Consider the following 23,710-nt stretch of genomic DNA (forward strand, 5'->3'; position numbering starts at 1 on the left):
CTTTACTAATGCACATACATGTTTTAATTCAAATGTTTACATAACTCTTTAGCCTCATTTGTGTTTTTGTGGATTCCTGGATCCTGAGGTAGGTGATCCTACCGTCACGGTAGAGCTCTCTTTGACAGCAGGAACATGCTCAATGCTGATGTAAAGGTTTTGTCTTTCTTGGACTATATTCAATTTAATACTGTTTTCCTATAACAACGCATATCTGTTGTTATATTTAGGCTACGTATCCACACTACTCCAGCATTTCTGCAACACCTACACAAAGACATCTGGAAACGTTACTCACCCAGCTTAGGTTTGAAAAAGGGTTGAGTTGTAGTCTGTACAGACCGACGGGTAGTTTTGCTGACCTCCCTATAGAAATGTTTAAAAGGATATTCCCCCTTGTTACTGGTTAAACAATGTTGAAATGTTTTCTAAGTCATTCATATTACCCTAACTTTAGCATTGACTTGACTGTTGAATTAAGTAAGTGCTACTTGTTGGGGCAGTTGAACATGACAATGCTACAGACTAATTGAAGATGGATGTCATTGTAATCACATTCAGATCACCTCAAATGGAGACACTGACGATTATTGTGTTCATAAGTGCTTCTCTTTGGGGTTGTCCTGGTAGTGAGTTCATCATCAGACATAGCTCTGAACAAATGCAGAGACAAGTAGGAAGTAAGCAGAAAGGTTATTTGCCCAACCGGATTTGATAAAACATTAGATCTCTGTTACAAAATAGCTCTTGTACAAATAAGGGAGCATATTAATCAATCAAACTTCATCCACAACTATCCACAGACTATGATTTGCACTTTGTCCATGTCTGGTATTACTAACCAATTGAAATCTTTATGAACATTCATGCAAACAGGTATAGGGCTGGGTTTCAGGTTGTCGTGGCCGAGTGGTTAAGGCGATGGACTAGAAATCCATTGGGGTCTCCCCGCGCAGGTTCGAATCCTGCCAACAATGAAAGGCATTCCTTAAGAGCGGTAGAAAACCAACAACATATGACATTATACCAAATTGCAGATGAACCTTCATGAATAATATTGTGTTATCTCATAACTACTGGAAGCCACCAGCCTCCAGCAATGTTTTTCTACAAGATTTGCAGTAAACGTTGTATTGTCCAGCAGAAAGGCAACAGATATGTTACTTTTTGACTATGAACTATATCATGGCAGTGCAAGCATTTTGCCCAGGTTTGATTTCCAGCCACTGCCGTTGCATTAACAGGTTTTGAAGCCATATTCACATTAACCCTCTGAGCCCGAGACACTCGCCCACGAGTAAAAAAGTACCTCTGATTCATAGTTTAATAACTTTTGAACCATCCAAGCAATTTACTCACTTTCAGTTTCGTTTGAATCCAGACGCTTTCGGCTTTACGGAGGTCTTTTCCGGTGTTCCGGTTTAACGAGAGTCCATGTTAACTGGCGACCGTCAGCCAAAAGCGTCTGTTGTTGCCGTAGTGACGACAGCTGTTGAAAACAGGAAGAGAATACGTAGCTGTCCGCGTGAATGCCTTTTTGTTAAGTTGTCATTAAAATGTTCAACATAACGACGTGTTCATTACTTCTCTGAATTCTCTTTGGAATCTAGTCTGAGGAAACTTGTCCGTCGCGTTAGGACCGTGGTTTGCTGTTAGGGACAACAAACACAGCGTTGCTCTTCCTGTTAATGTCAAGAATACGTTTTATTAAATACACCTATTCGTCTTCAGAGCCTGTTTAAGTAAACACGTGTCACGTAGAAAAGTATTTAGCGCTTTTAAAAGTAGAAAAAAAATGAATAATGAGTAATAACTTGGATTCGAACTCGTAGCTGCCTATGTGAGAAAACATATAAGTTTTAGGGGCCTAACGTAGCGCGCCATAGCATCGCATCAAAAGATACCGGGCATGACTTGATATCAACTCAAATGTCACACAGCGTCTCTTAAAATGAAGAGGCAGCCAGATCAACTGGTGACCACACCACACTGCGTGCAAATAACTGACAAATTGTTCTTGCTCAGAAATTGTCTTTATTTTGTTTAATTCCCACAAAATACACGCCCTGTATGTTTGTCAATTGTAAGCACGTTTAAATCCACCTGAAACTCAAATGTCCATCTCTGACAAAACAAATAATAAATAACATGATTTCACATACACGTGTGCTGAATGAATAGTACAGTGCAGATGCAGAACAGTAAGCACGTACAGTCATCAGACAGGTGCGCAGGCAGCCGTACTTTAAAGTCAGTAAGTGGGATAAGGGTTATGAATTTCAAAGGTTTTTTTGTAGTTCATTTCAGTCATCTGCAGCTGAGAACTGGAAGGAGTGGTGACCAAAGGAGGTGTTAAGTAGCCTATAACCTCAAAGTTGAAGCTACTAACACAAATAGCCTATATAATTTATATTAATGTTAGTAGCTTAAGGCTACAGTGGTCACAACTGGATCTGACTGCCTCCTGTTTTAAAGATATGATGTATGAGATAGCTGAGACTTAGTTTTGTCAGAGATGGACATTTGAGTTTCAGGTGGATTTGAACGTGCTTACAATTGACAAACATACAAGGCGTGTATTTTTGTGGGAATCAAACAAAGTAAAGACAATTTCTGAGCAAGAGCAACTTGTGAGTTATTTGCACGCAGTGTGGTGTGGTCACCAGTTGATCTGGCTGCCTCTTCATTTTAAGAGACGCTGTGTGACGTTTCAGTTGATATAAAACCATGCCCCACACTTTCTGTTGCGAAGCTATGGCGCACTGCGTTAGGCCGCTGAATCTTATATATTTTCTCACATAGGCAGCTACGAGTTCGAATCCAAATTAGTACATTCATTTTTTTCCACTTTTAAAAGCGCTAAATACTTTTCTACGTGACACGTGTTTACTTAAACAGGCTCTGAAGACGAATAGGTGTATTTAATAAATCGTATTCTTGACATTAACAGGAAGAGCAACGCTGTGTTTGTTGTCCCTAACAGCAAACCACGTTCCTAACGCGACGGACAAGTTTCCTCAGACTAGATTCCAAAGAGAATTCAGAGAAGTAATGAACACGTCGTTATGTTGAACATTTTAATGACAACTTAACAAAAAGGCATTCACGCGGACAGCTACGTATTCTCTTCCCGTTTTCAACAGCTGTCGTCACTACGGCAACAACAGACGTTTTTGGCTGACGGTCGCCAGTTAACATGGACTCTCGTTAAACCGGAACACCGGGTCTTTCTAGCCTCTACAGGGGGTTTTCTATCCAGCCTGGAACTTCAGCCTCTTTGGGCTTTAAATCCATACTGTTATATCCAAGATTGATCCACTTTATATCCATAATTCATCGCGTTTTGGCTCATTTTCTGACGCTTATCGCTCTTACGTCTCTCTGTCTGTCCTGTGTATTTTTCAGGAAGTACATGCCCATATATGGGAGATAAAAGCACCCCTCTTGTATGGAAGGCCAGAGGGGACAAAAAGGCCTATAGACAAGGCAAAATAATGCAATATTTAGACACATATTTGCTTGTATAACATTGCTGTGGGTGTAATATCAATAAATATGACATTATTATGTTATTATTGGCATAAGTAAATGTCATGAGAGCAAAACGTCTTGACTTTTTTGGAAAAAATGCATGTATTTTGTCAACTGTATAAGTTATGATGATTTTTTCTTCACAGTGTGACTCCCAAGACATATGAGAAGTGTTTTAGAATGGAAAATGGCTTAGGTTTTACTTATATGTCTGTGACATCAATACATATCTGGAAGATTCATTTATTTATTTATTTATCTTTAAGGCCCTACAACCATTTTTAACATGCAAGTGACCTCACTGCAACCCAAATATTCCAATAACCCAGTTTGTCCTAAAAAAAAATGATGTTCATATCTTGACTGTAGACAACAGGGTTGATGTTTTACAAGCTTTTTTATAAAATAAATCCAGATGGAAATTAAACTGTAAAAATGGCCTCAGGGCCCAGAGCGTTAACATTACATGGTTTACCACGGTTTCTTCTTTTATTCAGCGATATTTCAATATCCTTGTGGGAGTCATCCCAAAATCTTCAGGAGATGTAGCTCAGTGGTAGAGCGTATGCTTTACATGTATGAGGACCTGGCATCTCCAGCAGGTATTATGGTAGAGTCTTTAAAAGAGCTGCAGAAGATATTACCTCCTGTGGTAATCTGACTGGTAGACAGCACAACAAGCACTTTAAACGTATATGTTTCTATTTACAGTATTTATTAACTGTAGTGTAATGTATTTATTGTTTTATGCTCCAGTTTTAATGGGTGTTACAGCAGGTATGAGCACTGTAGTTTCTATTTTTATGGATGAAATAAACTTGACATGTAATTAAGTTAACTCTTCAGCAGGTAGAGACATTTCACTTCAGACACTTGCAGCAACAGATGCTTTGTTAAACATCAACAGACTCGAAATATACTTACTGCTGATACAAAGCATAGAAACTAGCAGAGGATCCATCGACCTCTGGGTTATGGGCCCAGCACGCTTCTGCTGCGCCACTCTGCTCTGCTGTGCGTGCTCAGGGGCTGGAAAAACAAGCCGAAATATGTTGGTCAAAGGCAGAAAGGAATTGTTCACTTGTGGCCATCAACGACAAAAAGACAAACTTGAAGAATATAAAAAAATGTTATGCATTGTCATGTTTCCTGTATTGAGTACCATTGCCAAACATAACACCATACCTTCTGAAAGCGAGAAGTATTACCCTGTCTCCTTCGTATAGCTCCCATTTGGGGCAGTGCTGGACACTGCTCTCTGGGCAAATCCCTTTTAGGAAGAAACCTCTGATAGATGGCCGTTTGGGTTTGAAATGAAGACTGGCAATAACAGTCACAGTAAAAGACAATGGAACAGTGACTAGAAATAGTAGTTTGTAGTAGTTTATGGCATAGCAGGGCACTGCACGGTATCACAAGGCACTGCAGAGTGTAGCAGGATGTAACATGCCATCGCATGATGTGTAGCAGGACCACGGCAACAGCTGGAGGCATTATTTTGGAGCCTCCTTGATCCAAGGAAACATGCTGGGGGAAAAAGAACAAAAGACTCCGGGGAATGACACGCCAGAGCTAGGTTGGTAACAAGTACTTCTGGGACATGGATGCACACAAATGGAACGATAAAGGAGAGAGGAGCTCAGTGTGTCAAAGGAAGACCCCCAGCAGTCTAAAACTATCACAGTGTAACTAAGAGAGCCAGGGTAAAGAGAGGAGCCTGGTCGGGCTAGAACTCTCCCCTTCAGGATCGGGGCTGTACTGCACTGCCTTCCTCTAGTTTTATTACATTATTGATTATATGGTAAATGAATCTGACGACTATGAAGAGAAGCAGAGAAAAGAAGGGGTGCCATGTCTGCAAATATACACCCTCCCCCGCCGGTCTAGGCAAACGCTGCGACTCCCTAACAATAAAATAAATCAAAGAGGAGATTTTTAAGTTTACTCTTAAATGTGATGACGATGTTTGCGTAAACTACCGTACACGAGGTCAGACCAGACATGAGATTTTTTTGCGGCCTAAGCTCACGTTCAAATTGATAAATTTGCGACCTTTGCGTAGGAATCGGCGTACGCCCGTCCTACGCCTGTTTTAGGTTGTACGCACGTTTCATAAATGAGGGCCCATGTGAGCACAATAAAGATTTCTTTAATAAAGGTTTGTCCTTTATAGTTCTAGATTTTTTTCTAGTTCTTCTGGTCACACTTTGCACTATTTCACATCTTTTGTCTGAGGGTCTCTCTTCTGTCAGGGTTTAACTCTATCTCCCCCACCTCATTTTTTGTCTCTTGTTATGTCTCGGCGCCAGCTGATGCTAGAAATATTATGTTTTTGGTTCGTCCTACCATCTCTACATACGTATGCACATCCCATTCTTTTGAATGTGATAACACAGGACCCCTGAAGAGAATTTCTTCAAATTTTGCAAAAACATGAGATTTGATGAGATTTTGGAAGTCAAAGGTTCAATGTCAAGGTGACTCTGCCCTCATGTCTGTCCATCCGATTCTTGTGAATGCAATATTTCTGAACGCCTAGAGGAAGCACTTTAAATATGGCATACATAACCAATTGGAGTTGCAGATGAACTGATTTCAATTTTGTAGGTCAAAAGTCAAGGTTACTGTTTCATTATGTCTCCAGAACTGTATATGTATTTCTCCAGAACTTTTGAGTTTGAGTGGTGTAAACCCCCAGTGGCCTAATGGATAAGGCACTGGCCTCCTAAGCCAGGGATTGTGGGTCCGAGTCTCATCTGAGGTGTTTTTCAGCAGAGTGGCGGAGTTGACGTGTGCTGGGCCCGTAACCCAGAGGTCAATGGATCGAAACCATCCTCTGCTAACTCTGTTTTGCTGGTGACACAATGTTAGACTCTCTAAAAGGGTGATGAATCAAGAGATTCTGACCCTCAACCTGATTTCCATGGTGAGATGATAACTGCTGGAAAAGTTGTTGACAGCCCATGAAAAGTGGCAAGTCATGTTCTGGCACTTTACTGTCCATTTTAAAAAATCGACATCCACTACCCTGTCAGAACCCTGTAGTAATGCTGACTTTCCAGTGATGTGATTGGTAAGTGGTTGGGCTGTATACAGGTTTTGATCATATCCATTGGTTGCATGGACGGGACTTCAATAGCCAGGTTTCAGTAAGACAAAATAAATCAATATTAGAATCTGATATTAATTCATATACTATTACACCTTTAGAAGAGAGAGATCAGATGTTTAAGAGTACACCTTTAATTCTCCTATTCTTTTGCACTATTGCAAATTTGCTTTATGTGACAATTAAACAACATGTCCTGATCAAAGATAACTCCAAGATTCCTCACAGTGATGCTGGAGGCCAGGGTGATGCCATCCAGGGTATCTATCTTTTTGGATAATGCGTCACGGAGGTGCTTCGGGCCCAGAACAATAACTTCAGTTTAATCTGAATTTAACATTAGAAAATTACAGGTCATCCAGGTTTTAATGTCCTGAAGGCACATTTGAAGTTTAGCTAACTGATTAGTTTCATCCGGCTTGATCGATTGATACAATTGAGTATCGCCTACATAACAATGAAAGTCTATGGTGTGTTTTCTAATAATATTGCCTAAAGGAAGCATATATAAAGTGAACAGGATTGGACCGAGCACAGATCCTTGTGGAACTCCATGACTTACTTTGGCGTGCATGGAGGATTCATCGTTAACATGTACCAACTGAGAAAGACCTGATCTAGTCGGGATGGGGTCTAAGAGGCAGGTTGATGGTTTAGAAAGAAAGAATAGAATTAAATTGATAAAGATCAAGTGAAAAAAAGCAGTCTAAAAATATATCTGGTTTTCCAGCTCTTTCTAAGGTTCCTGAGTTTAGAGATAAGTCAATGCCAGTTAAAGGCAGGTCTTGATGGATTTTGCTTTTAATGGTTATAATTTTATCATTGAAGAAGCTCATAAAGTTGTTACTTCTAAGAGCTCTGGGAATACTTGACTCAACAGAGTTGTCAGCCTGGTTACAGTGCTGAAGATAAACCTGGGGTTGTTCCTTTTTTCCTCTATTAATGACAGGTAGTTTGTCCGTAACTACATCTATGATTTAATACAAGACCAATAACACTGATATTACTTATCTTGCTTGAGACCTTCATCGATTCCCAAACCGGGAGTTGAACCCGGGCCACCTGGGTGAAAACCAGGAATCCTAACCGCTAGACCATGGGATTGATTACATAACGACAACAGGGATTTCATGAATCAATTCATAGTCTGGCCTTCTCTTGTTTGTGAACAAAGAAGCTTCTTGTTGACAGGTTGATTTCTGTTAATAACAAACAACTATAGTCAATAGAAAAGGAAAATATATATATGAAAAGCCGTCTTGGTTCATCTTTCCACTGTTCCTACAATCACCACTTTGGTCTGGTTGGAAACTAAAGGATCTAAACTAAAAGGATGTTCCTCTTGAACTAACAGGTCTATCTCTGTAGGGATCCATCCCATAATGTTGTCACACACTTAGAATAATGATCTGAGTCTGTCAGCAGCAACAACATAACCTTTAGTGGACGCTGACTTTACCTTTAAATTAGGGGTTTAAACAGAGACACAACAGGAAGAATAAATCCATCAAATCAAGTCCCCAATAATCAGCATGTGGCCTTGTTTTATTTCAGGTAGTTCGCATGGAGCTGTTCCACATTCCCAGACATTTAAAACAAGTCAATCATTGGCGTTATTCTACGAGTCAGATGAATAAATCAGCTGTTTGCTATTTGAGCTGCTCTGTTTCCTGCTGCTCCGTCATTCTTTAGTGTCCTCTGGAAACAGGTTGCTATCCTTTATGTTTCTTTTGGATGACATCATCAGTGTCTTTGCTTTAGTCTGAAGAAACTCCAACAGATTTAAAACCACATGCAGTAACAGAAAATACAAACAGGGAATAGAAAATGTCAGACAAAGAATATGAAAGGAAAAGTCCCCAAAGTAGGAAAATATAATAATATAATAATAATAATAATAATAATAATAATAAACAACAATAACTGGAGAGCATCCAATTAAACATGGCCGACTTCCAGTATGTCGGTAATGAAGAGAAGAATGTTTGGACTTATTACAGATTCATTTTATTTTTATTTAACCTTTATTTAACCAGGAACAATCCCATTGAGCTACAGTAACTTTTCTTCCAGGGAGTCCTGCCAAGACAGGCGGCAATAAGTTTCATAATACATAAAAGACAGGACAATGGTTCCATACTACACCACAAATCTCTATAGACACTACAAAACAAACAAGATACTACAACACAAACAAAATACTACACTTAACTTAAGCCAATGCATACATGCAACTTAAAATCAGGTTCCACTGAGATTTGAACTCAGATCGCTGGAGTCAAAGTCCAGAGTGCTAACCATTACACCATGGAACCCTTAAAAGTGTTGCAAGGGTTTGCCTGGAAGTTTCTTTCATAATATCCACATGTATGCTATTGAAGGCACACAACAGTCACAATGAAGATGAAAAAGCAACAATTGCTTGCCAACTTAAGTCATTTAGTTAGCTAAGCGTTCAGAGGATGTGGGAAAAGGCAAGTCAAGAACAGGTTTTGAAGGACTGGCCACAGACAGTGAATACAGCAGTAGATATGTCTACTGTGTACAAACACATGGTAACTTTACATGTGTTGACAATAAAGATGCTCACAAAACGCTGCACTTGCAATTGCGTTTCTTGGGCACATTCATGTCCTCTTACATACAAAGAACTGATAAATTCTTTAATCACGATATCATGTGTCAGACATTAGTTCCAGATGAAAACACTGGTTGTCAGAAGTGGGATTTTAACCCACGCCTCCAGTGGGGACTGCAACCTGAACGCAGCGCCTTGGACCGCTCGGCCATCCTGACTGATCCAACAGATGTTCAGTAGGACCTGTTTAAAAAATTATAAGATAGTGAATTAAACATGTCACTCTATTGTAGGTTCTCAGTCATCCATGTCATAGTTAACAAGGGAAGGTTTCTCAACTGTCAGTCCAAATATATGGGCGTTCATGGAGACATGGAAGAAAGTCACCATTGTGGCAATGTGCTTGACAATGGCATGGCATTGCGCGTGATGTGAAGGGAATGTGCAATACAGGCCAAATCCTATGGTGGGAATCAAGATCCACCAATGTCTCTGTCCACAATGTCCACCTGAATCCAGAAATGTCCCTGCCAGATGGGAAATAGACTGACAATTGGGTCAACATTGTGCAATTATCTTCAAAATGTCCAACTGAGTCCACAGATATACCTGCCAGATGGGAAATAAACTGGTAACTGTCTTCATGGTCTAAATGTGTCAGATATTGCCGTACAATGCCCACATTGAGTCCAGATGTGTCCGTTTTGGTTCTTGATCCATGCTATTACCCCAAAAGTGCACAACTAGGCCAAGGGACATTGGACTTGGTAAAAGGTCCTCCGCAGAAGTTTTGTCTCTCATCCAAGAGACTTCTTTAGTTTTTTACACAGAAAGGGTTTGACACAGTGCCCACTCCCCCATCCATATCTGACAATTGAAAGCTGTGGGGAAAGGGGGGTTCCAAAGCTAATAGACCATTCAACAAGCAATTCTGATGCTCTATACTGGCCCATTCAGGATGAACACTGTATACTCTGACTGCAGCAACACAAGTTCAAATTTCAATGATAGCTTATTTTTATGGTGATTATGAGACTGAATGCAAAGTTTGTTTCCCCCATGCAACTCAAAGCCTATCACTTCCAGTCAATACTGTCAAGTTTGGAGCTCCTTCTGATTACATTAACAACCAGGTGACTCCTCAACATGCCCCCACCAACATAAGCTTACTTTAAACTAGATGTGGAAAGTTGAAAGGTTGAATGTTTTCACCTATGCTGTGGCTTAAAAACAGGTTCCACCGAGATTTGAACTCAGATCGCTGGATTCAGAGTCCAGAGTGCTAACCATTACACCATGGAACCTTCAAAAGAGTTTGCTAGGCAGTTTCTTTCATTATATCTACATGTGTGATATTAAAGGCACACAACAATCACAACAATTAAAATATCACGCCCCAATATATTCTCGGTTTTGAGTCCTCGCCCCTACTATTTACGACATGGCCAGACGTAATCCGGCTAAGAAGCAGCATTTTTCACAGGTGGAGATTGAAACCCTGACATCTCAGTTTAATTTGCAGTAAAGTATACACCTACATGTAAAGTGTACCCATATTTAAATAAACACACGGTAGCAAAGTTTATGCAGTGTTTTTTAATTTTACTCGTGTTTTTTTCGTGAGTCAGTGTAAATATTAGTGCAAATCAGTATTACACTGCTTTTCAGGTTGTTGTGGCCGAGTGGTTAAGGCGATGGACTTGAAATCCATTGGGGTCTCCCCTCGCAGGTTTGAATCCTGCCAACAACGAGAGGGGCTCTTTATTGTGGTCACACATCTCATTATGACAAACGGCAGATGTGCCTTCATGGACAATACTATAATATCAAATAGTTACTGGAAGCCACTGAGCATTTATTTTCATTCTCAATGCCCAGATGTGTTGCAGTTGATATGGCTTTGGTTCCCAGCCAGTAACATTCTTTGAGTGACGTTACTTGCTTTATTTTTCGGGAAGTAACCAGAAAGGTTACTCTCCCAACCCGGTTTGATAAAACATTAGATCTCTGTTATATCGCACAAATAAGGGAACATAACAATCAATTAAGCTGCCTCCATGAGGATCCACAGACATAGACACGTTCCACCACCCGCAATTAAGCCTGTCTCCTCAGCTTCTAGACGCCGCTGCATCACCTCGCATCTGCGTTTGTGACAGTTTCTCACAGTTAGCAAAGCTCACATAAAGCAAATGCTTGTGGCTTAAAGATCGAGCTCCCTGGAGTGAGCCAACTCTGGGATTTATCCTTCTGCAGAAGACCATAGAGGCAGCTTCTCCAATTTCTGAGTAACAGGAAAATAGCCTGATAAGCATACATGTGCAGCTCAACCTCAAAAAGCCATAAATTAAATGCTCGTGGCTTAAAGATCAAGCTGGCGCTCATAAAACATCAGCCAGGCGCAGTCTCTGTGGCGCAATAGATCAGCGCAGTCGGCTGTTAAGTGAAAGGATGGTGGTTCAAGTCCACCCAAAGACGATTGTTGCTTGAATAAACTGGAGTAATCCAACTCTAGGATCTATGAGCGCAAAGATAACCCAAGCGGCCTTATATCAGAAGGTACAGTTCTGCAAACCATGTACATATTAATCTTTGCAGTCATTGGTATGCAGGTCACTTTATGTAATACAAGCAAATACATAAGGCCCCACCCAACAGTTTAGTGATAGGTGGCGTGCAACTGTATGTCAATGATCAAGCTGGTTGCTGTGACCAAGAAACCACCAGCAAAATGACTGATGCATCATCAGTTCCAGAATTTTCTTGGATGCCAAATATTTGAATTCAAAGTCAGAATCCAATTGACATGTAAGAAAAATGCAATGCACGTCCAGCTTCTACATTTCCACATGAGTCAGCTTCCCCAATTTCTAAGTAACAGGAAAATAGCCTGATAAGCATACATGTGCAGCTCAACCTCAAAAAGCCATAAAGCAAATGTTTATGGCTTAAAGATCGAACTCCCATTCATAAAACATCAAGGTTGCGCAGTCTCTGTGGCGCAATAGGTCAGCGCAGTCGGCTGTTAACCGAAAGGATGGTGGTTCAAGTCCACCCAGGGACGTTTGTTGCTTAAATAATCCGGAGTGAGCCAACTCTGGGATTTATCATTTTGCAGAAGACCATAGAGCAGCCCAAAGATAACCCAAGTGGCCTTACCTCTATTAGAAGGTACAGTTCTGCAAACCATGTACATATTAATCTTTACGGTCATCAGAGATGTGAAGTAACAAAACACAAATACTTCATTACTGTACTCCAGTTGAATTTTCTGGTATTTTTACTTTACTATTTATTTTTTGGGCGACTTTTTACTTCTACTCGAATATCGGTACTTTCTACTCCCTACATTTTACAAAATTGGCTTGTTACTTTAGTTTTGTACTAAAGGTCGTCTATCAGGTGTAATTGTGAGTCCATGTCGGAGAATAGCGCGGACACGCACCTCACACCATGAGCAGGCGCGCACGGCACACGGAGACAAAAGTGAGAGTAAAGAAAAAGAGACTAGCTGTCTGGAGGATAATCAGCTGAGATCATGTGCGTCTTTGAGAACTGTAAGTCATATAACTGATGTTGTCAGTTCATGTAAGCCTGTTGTTGTGTTGGTCTGTAGTTCTGGTACATTTAAAAGTTAGCTTGTTTACGTTCTTCTACTGTTACCTAGGTTACACCTGGCTGTTGATTCGATATAATGGCGATTGTTAAATGTCCTTGCTCATTAAGATAATGTAATTAATAGTGGGTTCATTGTTATTATTTACTAGCATATATGATTCCTTGTTATTTATTTATTTTATTACCACACACACAGCCATAGCAGAGCTACCCCCCCCCCCCCCCCCATGTTTATCCTGATGCTTGATTGTAATAAAGCATCAACAGAGAGAAGTTGTATCCGTCTGTGTTTTAACAGACACACCTGGGACCAAATTGGAAACCAGAATCAGCTTTAAATCCAGTCCTAATCTAGTCCTCAATAAATTTTAAATAATTTCACTGGAGTTAGTTATTATTTTTGCATCATCAATACCAAAATGAATCTAATTGAATGGCAATATTCACGGAATTCTCACAAAATCACAACTGAATTCATATCTTGATACTTGCGTGAGAATCTTATTAACCTGGAGTCCCAGTCTCTGTCACAATAAATGCTGACTACCTGAAATAAAACAAGGCCACATGCTGATTATTGGGGACTTGATTTGATGGATTTATTCTTCCTGTTGTGTCTCTGTTTAAACTCCTAATTTAAAGGTAAAGTCAGCATCCACTAAAGGTTGTGTTGTTGCTGCTGACAGACTCAGATTATTATTCTAAGTGTGTGACAACATTATGGGATGGATCCCTACAGAGATAGACCTTTTAGTTAAAGAGGAACATCCTTTTAGTTTAGATCCTTTAGTTTCCAACCAGACCAGAGTGGTGATTGTAGGAACAGTGGAAAGATGAACCAAGACGGCTTTTCATATATATATTTTCTTTTTCTATTGACTATAGTTGTGTTTGTTATTAACAGAAATCAACCTGTCAACATTTCTATTCGTCATAAAGTTACAACGTTAAGTTTTTTACCGCCACTTCAAAATGGAGCTGAACCCGGAGGAGGATTCCTCCCTAACGGCCGCTCTGCTCTGCTCCGTGCCCCCGCTGTCCGGTAATAGTTAAAGCAGATAAAAACCTAAAGGACACTCAAAAGCTTCAAGATAAAACTTACTTAAGAAGCTTCTTCATGTTCAAGAGAAGGCCTGTTTCCAGCCAGACTATGAATTGATTCATGAAATCCCTGTTATTAATATGTGGTCTGTCCCATATGGTCTAGCGGTTAGGATACCTGGTTTTCACCCAGGTGTCCCGGGTTCAACTCCCAGTATGGGAATTGGTATTTAGCCGGTGAAGGTCTGAAGAAAGATCTGTACGATCTCTGACATTGGCCTGTATTGACTCAGAGCTGTAGTTAGGTAATCTAAGTTATATGTGTTTCATGATTGTACTTTTGTTTTTGAATGGTACATAAACAACTGTGCTCGAATTTCTAATCAAAAAACCTGACCTTTCCCATTTTGACAAACTGTTTTGATCCCTTGAGGTATTTCAGTGAAGTCTTTGGTCTTGGACAGTTACCTTGCAATCTAAAACTGTATATCCTATTGTCTCTGGAACAATAGTTGGCAGTTGGAGGAGTAATGGCTCTTTACAGTGAATATGCAAAAGAAGAAGTTCACAAATTCAGCCCAGGTAAATGCTCAGCCCATATTCACACAGACCTAAACCTACTTATTAGTTACAATATTCTAAAATCAACAATGCCAGAGAAAAGTGACAAAGAGTGATAACATTTTTCAGTATGTAAGTATTGGCTTTTCCCTTGCAAACGTTTTGTTCCAATAACATTGACAAGCATACCGTTAGTTACGTCCTTGTGTTTGTCACGATTTGGGGAAGTGGTATTTGCAGGTAGTGTGGCCGAGCGGTCTAAGGCGCTGGATTAAGGCTCCAGTCTCTCTGGAGGCGTGGGTTCAAATCCCACCACTGCCAACTCCTGAAATATTACATACATTGGTACACTCCTTGCTGAGGATTGGCTAGACTTGACTTTCCAGCACCTTGGAGTAGAGTTTACCAAGGAGCCTGAGCATAGTGATACTCCTGTAATGGGCAGGTGCAATTCTTCTTGAAGAGGGGAGCAACCACCCTGGTCTGCCACTCCTTAGGCACTGCCACAGATCTCCACGCAATGTTAAAGAGGTATGTCAACCAAGACAGCCTCTCCTTACAATATTTCTCAACAAATTTAATCAATCCCTGGGGCTTTGCCACTGTGGAGTTCTTTAAACAGTAAAACCAAGGATATTTTTACTATTGTAAAACTAAGTTACAGTAAGGGTATTATACTGTAAAAAAACATGTACAGTTATGATACTGTAATCAGGAAGTTACAGCACGTTGCCAGTAAGTTAACGCAAATTTACAAAAAAAGTCTAACAGAGTTCAGACAAACATCATTGACTTTCTTTCTTGTAAAAAACACAACTCCCTCTCTCTTTACAATATAGTCTGTACATGTCCCTTGCTTCCAAATTCCCATTTTTCATGGGCTGAATCTCAACTAGCACTGACTCTGCAGAGAGAGCCAATCAGAGCTGATCAGCAACAGCTGTGCTACCTGCATGATGGTTTTTACCTGGCATGTAGCACAGGAGCCAGTTTCTCTTGGTGACTGGAGAGATGGGAGCTGTTTGTGTCTTTGTTTTTTGTGCGCTGACTGTTTGGATTAACAAAGGTTGTTACATTTCTTCTGTTTGAAGCTTGTATTCAAATATGTAGCGGAGTGTAGCAAATATAAAGAGTAGGGTTAATTACTCAATAAAAGAAATTTAGCTGGAACAAGTTCATGATATGTGGCGTCAAACAGCAGAAACATTTCATTAACAACAGTTGCATTGTCCTTAGGCTTGAGTTTGCCAGTTGGCGGCACAAATGAAAGACATGATGATGAGCTGCAGAGGAGAATGATTAGAGGTAAGAACGTTAGTGACAGACTCTTTCAAGAGCTTCTTACGGATACTAACTGAATTTATTTGCTGCCACAGATGTGTCTCCCAATGATCTCTCCATGAAGAGGGCCTTCGCACTTCTCCAGTCAATGGAGTCCAAGTTGATCCAAGCTGCTAAAGAAGGTGAGGAGGTTCTGTGAAACCATATTGGGAAAATGCCGCAACTGTGTTTACAGCTGAGGTTCTTTGTGGCACAATGTAGTAAATAAGGTTAAGTTGTCTGGCTTTTGGAATGGGGATTCCAACCCATGTTTAAACTATTTTGACCATACAATGTGGGTATAAAGCTGGCTTAATTAATCAGACATTCATATATTTAATGAATACAACAATTGGTGCTTACTCAACCTCGGCCTATAGCCACATCACTCACACCGTATTGTCTAATATTGCAAGTGTCCAACAGTTACATGAAAATTAAATTAAGATTAAACTCTTTTTATATTCTGTGGCTATTTGCTCTCAAAAGCAACCAAATAGCTAAGGTAGCTTTGTATAGATCATGGAATTTCCCAAACCAAGTGAATGCAGCACATGAACACAACTGCTGTAATAGCTTAATCTCAATTCAGATTCTTTAATGTTGTAAGCAAACTTAACTGGCCTAATTACCAATGAAGTCTTTTGGGGCTATAAAGTCTTAAAAGGGAAGTCTTAATACTTGCTTTGCTTTTTAATAAAAAACGAAGAAGCCTTAATGGTAAATTCTTTACAGTATTATTGTCAAGGGTAGTTGGGACTTAACGATTTCTTCATATTTTTCAGCACAACTGGAAACCAATGAAGTGGAAGCTGAGGCAGCTATTCAAAAACTTGCAGATGTTCAATTGCCCCTGAACGGACCCAAACGGCTCGCTGCCAACCAGACGCTGGGCGACCAGGCTGCCAACCAGACGCTGGGCGACCAGGCTGCCAACCAGACGCTGGGCGACCAGGCTGCCAACCAGACGCTGGGCGACCAGGCTGCCAACCAGACGCTGGGCGACCAGGCTGCCAACCAGACGCTGGGCGACCAGGCTGCCAACCAGACGCTGGGCGACCAGGCTGCCAACCAGACGCTGGGCGACCAGGCTGCCAACCAGACGCTGGGCGACCAGGCTGCCAACCAGACGCTGGGCGACCAGGCTGCCAACCAGACGCTGGGCGACCAGGCTGCCAACCAGACGCTGGGCGACCAGGCTGCCAACCAGACGCTGGGCGACCAGGCTGCCAACCAGACGCTGGGCGACCAGGCTGCCAACCAGACGCTGGGCGACCAGGCTGCCAACCAGACGCTGGGCGACCAGGCTGCCAACCAGACGCTGGGCGACCAGGCTGCCAACCAGACGCTGGGCGACCAGGCTGCCAACCAGACGCTGGGCGACCAGGCTGCCAACCAGACGCTGGGCGACCAGGCTGCCAACCAGACGCTGGGCGACCAGGCTGCCAACCAGACGCTGGGCGACCAGGCTGCCAACCAGACGCTGGGCGACCAGGCTGCCAACCAGACGCTGGGCGACCAGGCTGCCAACCAGACGCTGGGCGACCAGGCTGCCAACCAGACGCTGGGCGACCAGGCTGCCAACCAGACGCTGGGCGACCAGGCTGCCAACCAGACGCTGGGCGACCAGGCTGCCAACCAGACGCTGGGCGACCAGGCTGCCAACCAGACGCTGGGCGACCAGGCTGCCAACCAGACGCTGGGCGACCAGGCTGCCAACCAGACGCTGGGCGACCAGGCTGCCAACCAGACGCTGGGCGACCAGGCTGCCAACCAGACGCTGGGCGACCAGGCTGCCAACCAGACGCTGGGCGACCAGGCTGCCAACCAGACGCTGGGCGACCAGGCTGCCAACCAGACGCTGGGCGACCAGGCTGCCAACCAGACGCTGGGCGACCAGGCTGCCAACCAGACGCTGGGCGACCAGGCTGCCAACCAGACGCTGGGCGACCAGGCTGCCAACCAGACGCTGGGCGACCAGGCTGCCAACCAGACGCTGGGCGACCAGGCTGCCAACCAGACGCTGGGCGACCAGGCTGCCAACCAGACGCTGGGCGACCAGGCTGCCAACCAGACGCTGGGCGACCAGGCTGCCAACCAGACGCTGGGCGACCAGGCTGCCAACCAGACGCTGGGCGACCAGGCTGCCAACCAGACGCTGGGCGACCAGGCTGCCAACCAGACGCTGGGCGACCAGGCTGCCAACCAGACGCTGGGCGACCAGGCTGCCAACCAGACGCTGGGCGACCAGGCTGCCAACCAGACGCTGGGCGACCAGGCTGCCAACCAGACGCTGGGCGACCAGGCTGCCAACCAGACGCTGGGCGACCAGGCTGCCAACCAGACGCTGGGCGACCAGGCTGCCAACCAGACGCTGGGCGACCAGGCTGCCAACCAGACGCTGGGCGACCAGGCTGCCAACCAGACGCTGGGCGACCAGGCTGCCAACCAGACGCTGGGCGACCAGGCTGCCAACCAGACGCTGGGCGACCAGGCTGCCAACCAGACGCTGGGCGACCAGGCTGCCAACCAGACGCTGGGCGACCAGGCTGCCAACCAGACGCTGGGCGACCAGGCTGCCAACCAGACGCTGGGCGACCAGGCTGCCAACCAGACGCTGGGCGACCAGGCTGCCAACCAGACGCTGGGCGACCAGGCTGCCAACCAGACGCTGGGCGACCAGGCTGCCAACCAGACGCTGGGCGACCAGGCTGCCAACCAGACGCTGGGCGACCAGGCTGCCAACCAGACGCTGGGCGACCAGGCTGCCAACCAGACGCTGGGCGACCAGGCTGCCAACCAGACGCTGGGCGACCAGGCTGCCAACCAGACGCTGGGCGACCAGGCTGCCAACCAGACGCTGGGCGACCAGGCTGCCAACCAGACGCTGGGCGACCAGGCTGCCAACCAGACGCTGGGCGACCAGGCTGCCAACCAGACGCTGGGCGACCAGGCTGCCAACCAGACGCTGGGCGACCAGGCTGCCAACCAGACGCTGGGCGACCAGGCTGCCAACCAGACGCTGGGCGACCAGGCTGCCAACCAGACGCTGGGCGACCAGGCTGCCAACCAGACGCTGGGCGACCAGGCTGCCAACCAGACGCTGGGCGACCAGGCTGCCAACCAGACGCTGGGCGACCAGGCTGCCAACCAGACGCTGGGCGACCAGGCTGCCAACCAGACGCTGGGCGACCAGGCTGCCAACCAGACGCTGGGCGACCAGGCTGCCAACCAGACGCTGGGCGACCAGGCTGCCAACCAGACGCTGGGCGACCAGGCTGCCAACCAGACGCTGGGCGACCAGGCTGCCAACCAGACGCTGGGCGACCAGGCTGCCAACCAGACGCTGGGCGACCAGGCTGCCAACCAGACGCTGGGCGACCAGGCTGCCAACCAGACGCTGGGCGACCAGGCTGCCAACCAGACGCTGGGCGACCAGGCTGCCAACCAGACGCTGGGCGACCAGGCTGCCAACCAGACGCTGGGCGACCAGGCTGCCAACCAGACGCTGGGCGACCAGGCTGCCAACCAGACGCTGGGCGACCAGGCTGCCAACCAGACGCTGGGCGACCAGGCTGCCAACCAGACGCTGGGCGACCAGGCTGCCAACCAGACGCTGGGCGACCAGGCTGCCAACCAGACGCTGGGCGACCAGGCTGCCAACCAGACGCTGGGCGACCAGGCTGCCAACCAGACGCTGGGCGACCAGGCTGCCAACCAGACGCTGGGCGACCAGGCTGCCAACCAGACGCTGGGCGACCAGGCTGCCAACCAGACGCTGGGCGACCAGGCCGCCAACCAGACGCTGGGCGACCAGGCCGCCAACCAGACGCTGGGCGACCAGGCCGCCAACCAGACGCTGGGCGACCAGGCCGCCAACCAGACGCTGGGCGACCAGGCCGCCAACCAGACGCTGGGCGACCAGGCCGCCAACCAGACGCTGGGCGACCAGGCTGCCAACCAGACGCTGGGCGACCAGGCCGCCAACCAGACGCTGGGCGACCAGGCCGCCAACCAGACGCTGGGCGACCAGGCCGCCAACCAGACGCTGGGCGACCAGGCCGCCAACCTGACGCTGGGCGACCAGGCCGCCAACCTGACGCTGGGCGACCAGGCCGCCAACCTGACGCGCCTTTGACATGTTTCTGCATGTACCTACTTATATCTGTGGTGATATTAAACTGAACTGATTTTACCATACTTCTCTTATTGAATAATGATTTCATCTGCCAGGAAGCACAACGGTTTCATTTTGCCATTACTTTAAGCATTCCTCCAAACTAAAACAATTGCACGAAAAGGATCACTTTGGGATCAACACTGTTGCAGTTTAGATTAACGACAACAGTCAGCATGGCAAGTACCCACTAGTAGGCTTGAGTCCATTTTAGTTTAAAACTTGTTTTTCCTTTTTGTCTTGGGGTCAAATTTGACTTAAGTTTCTTTATCAAAAATGAGTTTCTATTAACTAAAAATAACATGGGTGGTTATCAATCTTTGCTATTAAAATTAATTATTTCATTAAATTTTAGGGTTTTAAATAGTGTTTGGTTTTCCTAGGTCAATTTAGACCTGGTCGTACAATGGAGCACTATTGTGCTTTACAGCAGATGAGCACATGTAAAGACCCACTAAAACACCCTTACACATACACGGGCCCCCACAAACGCACAATAATACAAACGGCAGCTGCAAACTACCTCATGTAATGGTAACATTGAGCTTTCCAACACATGGAAATGCACACAGTACACTTTTTGTCTTGTGATAAAAGTAACAATGTCTTGTACTGCAAAATATTTTTTAATGTTTAACAATAAGTAAACTTTATGAACATAAAATTTACTCTAGGCTAAGTTTTCCTAGTAACTTTACCAAAAAGGCTCGGGATGCTGTGATTGTTGGTACAATATGAAAATGGTTGGAGAATTTAAGACTATTTATTGAATTAATCAAATTTTAATATGTCAGTGGCTTGTTGATCTTTACATTGTTTAATTCCTCACCTGTTCTTGGACACATTTCTTTGGTTTGATAAAGAATTTGTTAGGCTTTAACGTATCATTGCACTTACAATAATGATCGTAGCTGTTCTCAGTTTAGGTCACCCTGTACATCTCATCTCCAGTTTTTCTTGCGTCCACCATTTGTGTCAAATACTGAGACAAAGACTGGAACGTGGGACTGCCGGGATTAGATAAAGTAGCGGGAAACTCCGTTATTGGTCAAATTTGTAGAAAAGTTGCAATGATTGGGGGTCACACAAAAAGTCTCTGTGATTGGTTGAATTTGTGTGAATTGTATATTGCAACATTGCAAAATGCTGGAGGGACTGAAACACGTACAGTTGTGTTCAGAATAATAGCAGTGTTTTAAAAAAAGTGAATAATGCTCAAAATCAAAAATTAGCATGTCGAGCCATTTACCACTGCTTAAAAATGTTGCGGCACTTACTGTACTTAGAAGGCTGCAACTAAATTAAAAAAAATAAAACCTTCAAATAAACTACTGGTTTCTACTGTGCTGTACTTAAACTGGCAACATCAAGGTAGTGCATCATGGTAGGCATTAGGCAACATAACATTAAACATGTATAGTGCATGAATTGAACAGTCGTTTCCCACAAATTATTCAGTGCAAAAACTTGTGCTGGGCAAGAAGTCACTGCTGTGATATTTATCTATTAACATCAATGTATTAAATCTGAAGTAGAAGAGGCAAACACTGTTATCTCAAATCTTGGGTAGAAGAGGCAAATGATTTGTAAAGAGGAGGCGGAAAAAAACAAAAAACTTCCCCAACTCATCTCAACAAACAGTCCATTCTGAGTGATTCACTCATTGAACAAATCATTCTTCAGCGTCAGTAGACACCCTTTCAGTGGTTTGTTGTCCTCAAGACACATCACACTTTTTTGGATAAATGTGAATGTAAGCTCGAGATTCTTTGGGTACTGTGGGTCTAGTGCATGGACGTAGCCGTGATCTGTCAGCAGAGGTGGGTAGAGTAGCCAAAAATTGTACTCAAGTAAAAGTACTGTTACTTCAGAATAATATGACTCAAGTAAAAGTAAAAGTAGTCATCCAAATAATTACTTGAGTAAGAGTAAAAAAGTGCTTGAAGAAAAAACTACTCAAGTAGTGAGTAACTGTTGAGTAACGTCTGATTTATTTCTTAACACAAGCATCAATCAGACCAACAAAAATACAAAATAATCATATTTAGGCAAATTATAGCTCATCCAATCAATATAATAAATTTAAATGTATTTATTTATTACAAAATAGCTTACTTGAGAGACTTGTCACATCAAATTTGGATGGATACTGCATGTGCAAAACATACTGTATGTAACCTAAAAGACAAAGATCCACCTCTCCACAGCAGAATCTAAAACCACGGCTACGTTTCCTCAGGTTAGATGTTGAGTTGTTGAACGCTCACATGTCCGTTTGTTTTGGTCGACACAGAAGACGCCGCATAACGTAGCTGCTGTTTCCACTTTTCCTAAAAGGTAACCATGCTTTCACTATGAGGCCGGGGGGGGGGGGGGGGGTCCTCCTGGTCTGCATTGCCTTGGCGACATTTGATTCTGACGTCTTTGCTTAGCTACGACTGTAAAGCTAACCTATCGCGCTGCTGCATAGACATATAAAGAGATACGTCTTTATGTGTCTATGCGCTGCTGAAGCGAGTATGATCACGTGACCGCACAACGACGTGTGATTGGTTAAGCACAGTCACGTGGTAGAGCCTTCAGCGGAAGACTCTCTCTCTCTGTCAAAATAAAACATTAAAATGAGGATTGAGGTACGCTGGGGTAAAAACAATGACGCATAGTAACGAGTAACGAGCTCATTGTAGCCCAATGTAGCGGAGTAAGAGTACAGTTTATTTTTACTAATCTACTCAAGTAAAAGTAAAAGTATAGTGAATTAAAACTACTCCTAGAAGTACAATTTTTTCAAAAATTTACTCAAGTAAATGTAACGGAGTAAATGTAACTCGTTACTACCCACCTCTGCTGCTGAGCTACATCTCCAGTGATTGAAATATCACTGAATAAAAGAAGAAACCTGGGTAAAACATGTAATGTTAATGTTGTATATGGCTTCAAAACCTGTAAATGCAACTGCGGTGGCTGGAAATCAAACCTGGGCAAAATGCTTGCACTGCTATGGTATAAATCATAGTCGAAAAGTAACACACCTGTTGCCTTTCTGCTGGACAATACAATGTTCACTGCAAACGTGGTAACACAGACTGAAGCAATTCTGGGACATGGATGCACACAAATGAAAAGATAAAGGAGAGAGGAGCTCAGTGTGTCAAAGGAAGTTCCCCGGCAGTCTAAAACTATCACAGTGTAATTAAGAAAGACAGGGTAAAGAGAGGAGCCTGCACTGTAAGAAAAAATTCCGTAAATTAACAGAAAAAGTACTGGCAGCTCATTACCGGGACTTTCTACCGTAATTAAATAACGGTGTTCCTCCAGTAAAAAAACGGAACATTTACTGTTATTTAATGGTATTCCTACAGTAAAAAAACGGAACATTTACTGTTATTTAATGGTATTCCTACAGTAAAAAAACGGAACATATACTGTTATTTAATGGTATTCCTACAGTTAAAAAACCGAACATTTACTGTTATTTAATGGTATTCCTACAGTTAAAAAACAGAACATTTACTGTTATTTAATGGTGTTCCTACAGTTAAAAAACAGAACATTTACTGTTATTTAATGGTGTTCCTACAGTTAAAAAACAGAACATTTTCTGTGAATCATACATAAATCTGTAAAATAACAGCAAATGTACTGGCAGCTCATTACCTGGACTTTGTCCTGTAATTAAAAGGTTTAACTACAGTAAATGAAAAACATTTTTGGTATTACTTACAGAAATACAAATGCAACTTTTCTGTTACTTGATGGTGCACTTTATTTTGGT

General features: G+C 43.7%; 7 non-coding genes across 7 annotated transcripts; 5 read left to right on the plus strand and 2 right to left on the minus strand.

Annotated features, from left to right (window-relative positions):
- Window positions 1–895: 895 nt before the first annotated feature.
- On the plus strand, window positions 896–977 carry trnas-aga (transfer RNA serine (anticodon AGA)). The gene has a single exon. It is a non-coding gene; the product is annotated as a tRNA-Ser (tRNA).
- Window positions 978–8,883: 7,906 nt separating this feature from the next.
- On the minus strand, window positions 8,884–8,955 carry trnaq-uug (transfer RNA glutamine (anticodon UUG)). Its single transcript has one exon. It is a non-coding gene; the product is annotated as a tRNA-Gln (tRNA).
- Window positions 8,956–10,450: 1,495 nt separating this feature from the next.
- On the minus strand, window positions 10,451–10,522 carry trnaq-cug (transfer RNA glutamine (anticodon CUG)). The gene has a single exon. It is a non-coding gene; the product is annotated as a tRNA-Gln (tRNA).
- Window positions 10,523–10,886: 364 nt separating this feature from the next.
- trnas-uga (transfer RNA serine (anticodon UGA)) lies at window positions 10,887–10,968 on the plus strand. Its single transcript has one exon. It is a non-coding gene; the product is annotated as a tRNA-Ser (tRNA).
- Window positions 10,969–12,208: 1,240 nt separating this feature from the next.
- Window positions 12,209–12,282, plus strand: trnan-guu (transfer RNA asparagine (anticodon GUU)). The gene has a single exon. It is a non-coding gene; the product is annotated as a tRNA-Asn (tRNA).
- Window positions 12,283–14,028: 1,746 nt separating this feature from the next.
- Window positions 14,029–14,100, plus strand: trnae-uuc (transfer RNA glutamic acid (anticodon UUC)). Its single transcript has one exon. It is a non-coding gene; the product is annotated as a tRNA-Glu (tRNA).
- Window positions 14,101–14,677: 577 nt separating this feature from the next.
- On the plus strand, window positions 14,678–14,759 carry trnal-aag (transfer RNA leucine (anticodon AAG)). The gene has a single exon. It is a non-coding gene; the product is annotated as a tRNA-Leu (tRNA).
- Window positions 14,760–23,710: the final 8,951 nt, after the last annotated feature.

This window comes from Etheostoma spectabile, unplaced genomic scaffold (genome assembly GCF_008692095.1).
Source record: "Etheostoma spectabile isolate EspeVRDwgs_2016 unplaced genomic scaffold, UIUC_Espe_1.0 scaffold00018341, whole genome shotgun sequence".
NCBI classification, from domain to species: Eukaryota; Metazoa; Chordata; class Actinopteri; order Perciformes; family Percidae; genus Etheostoma; species Etheostoma spectabile.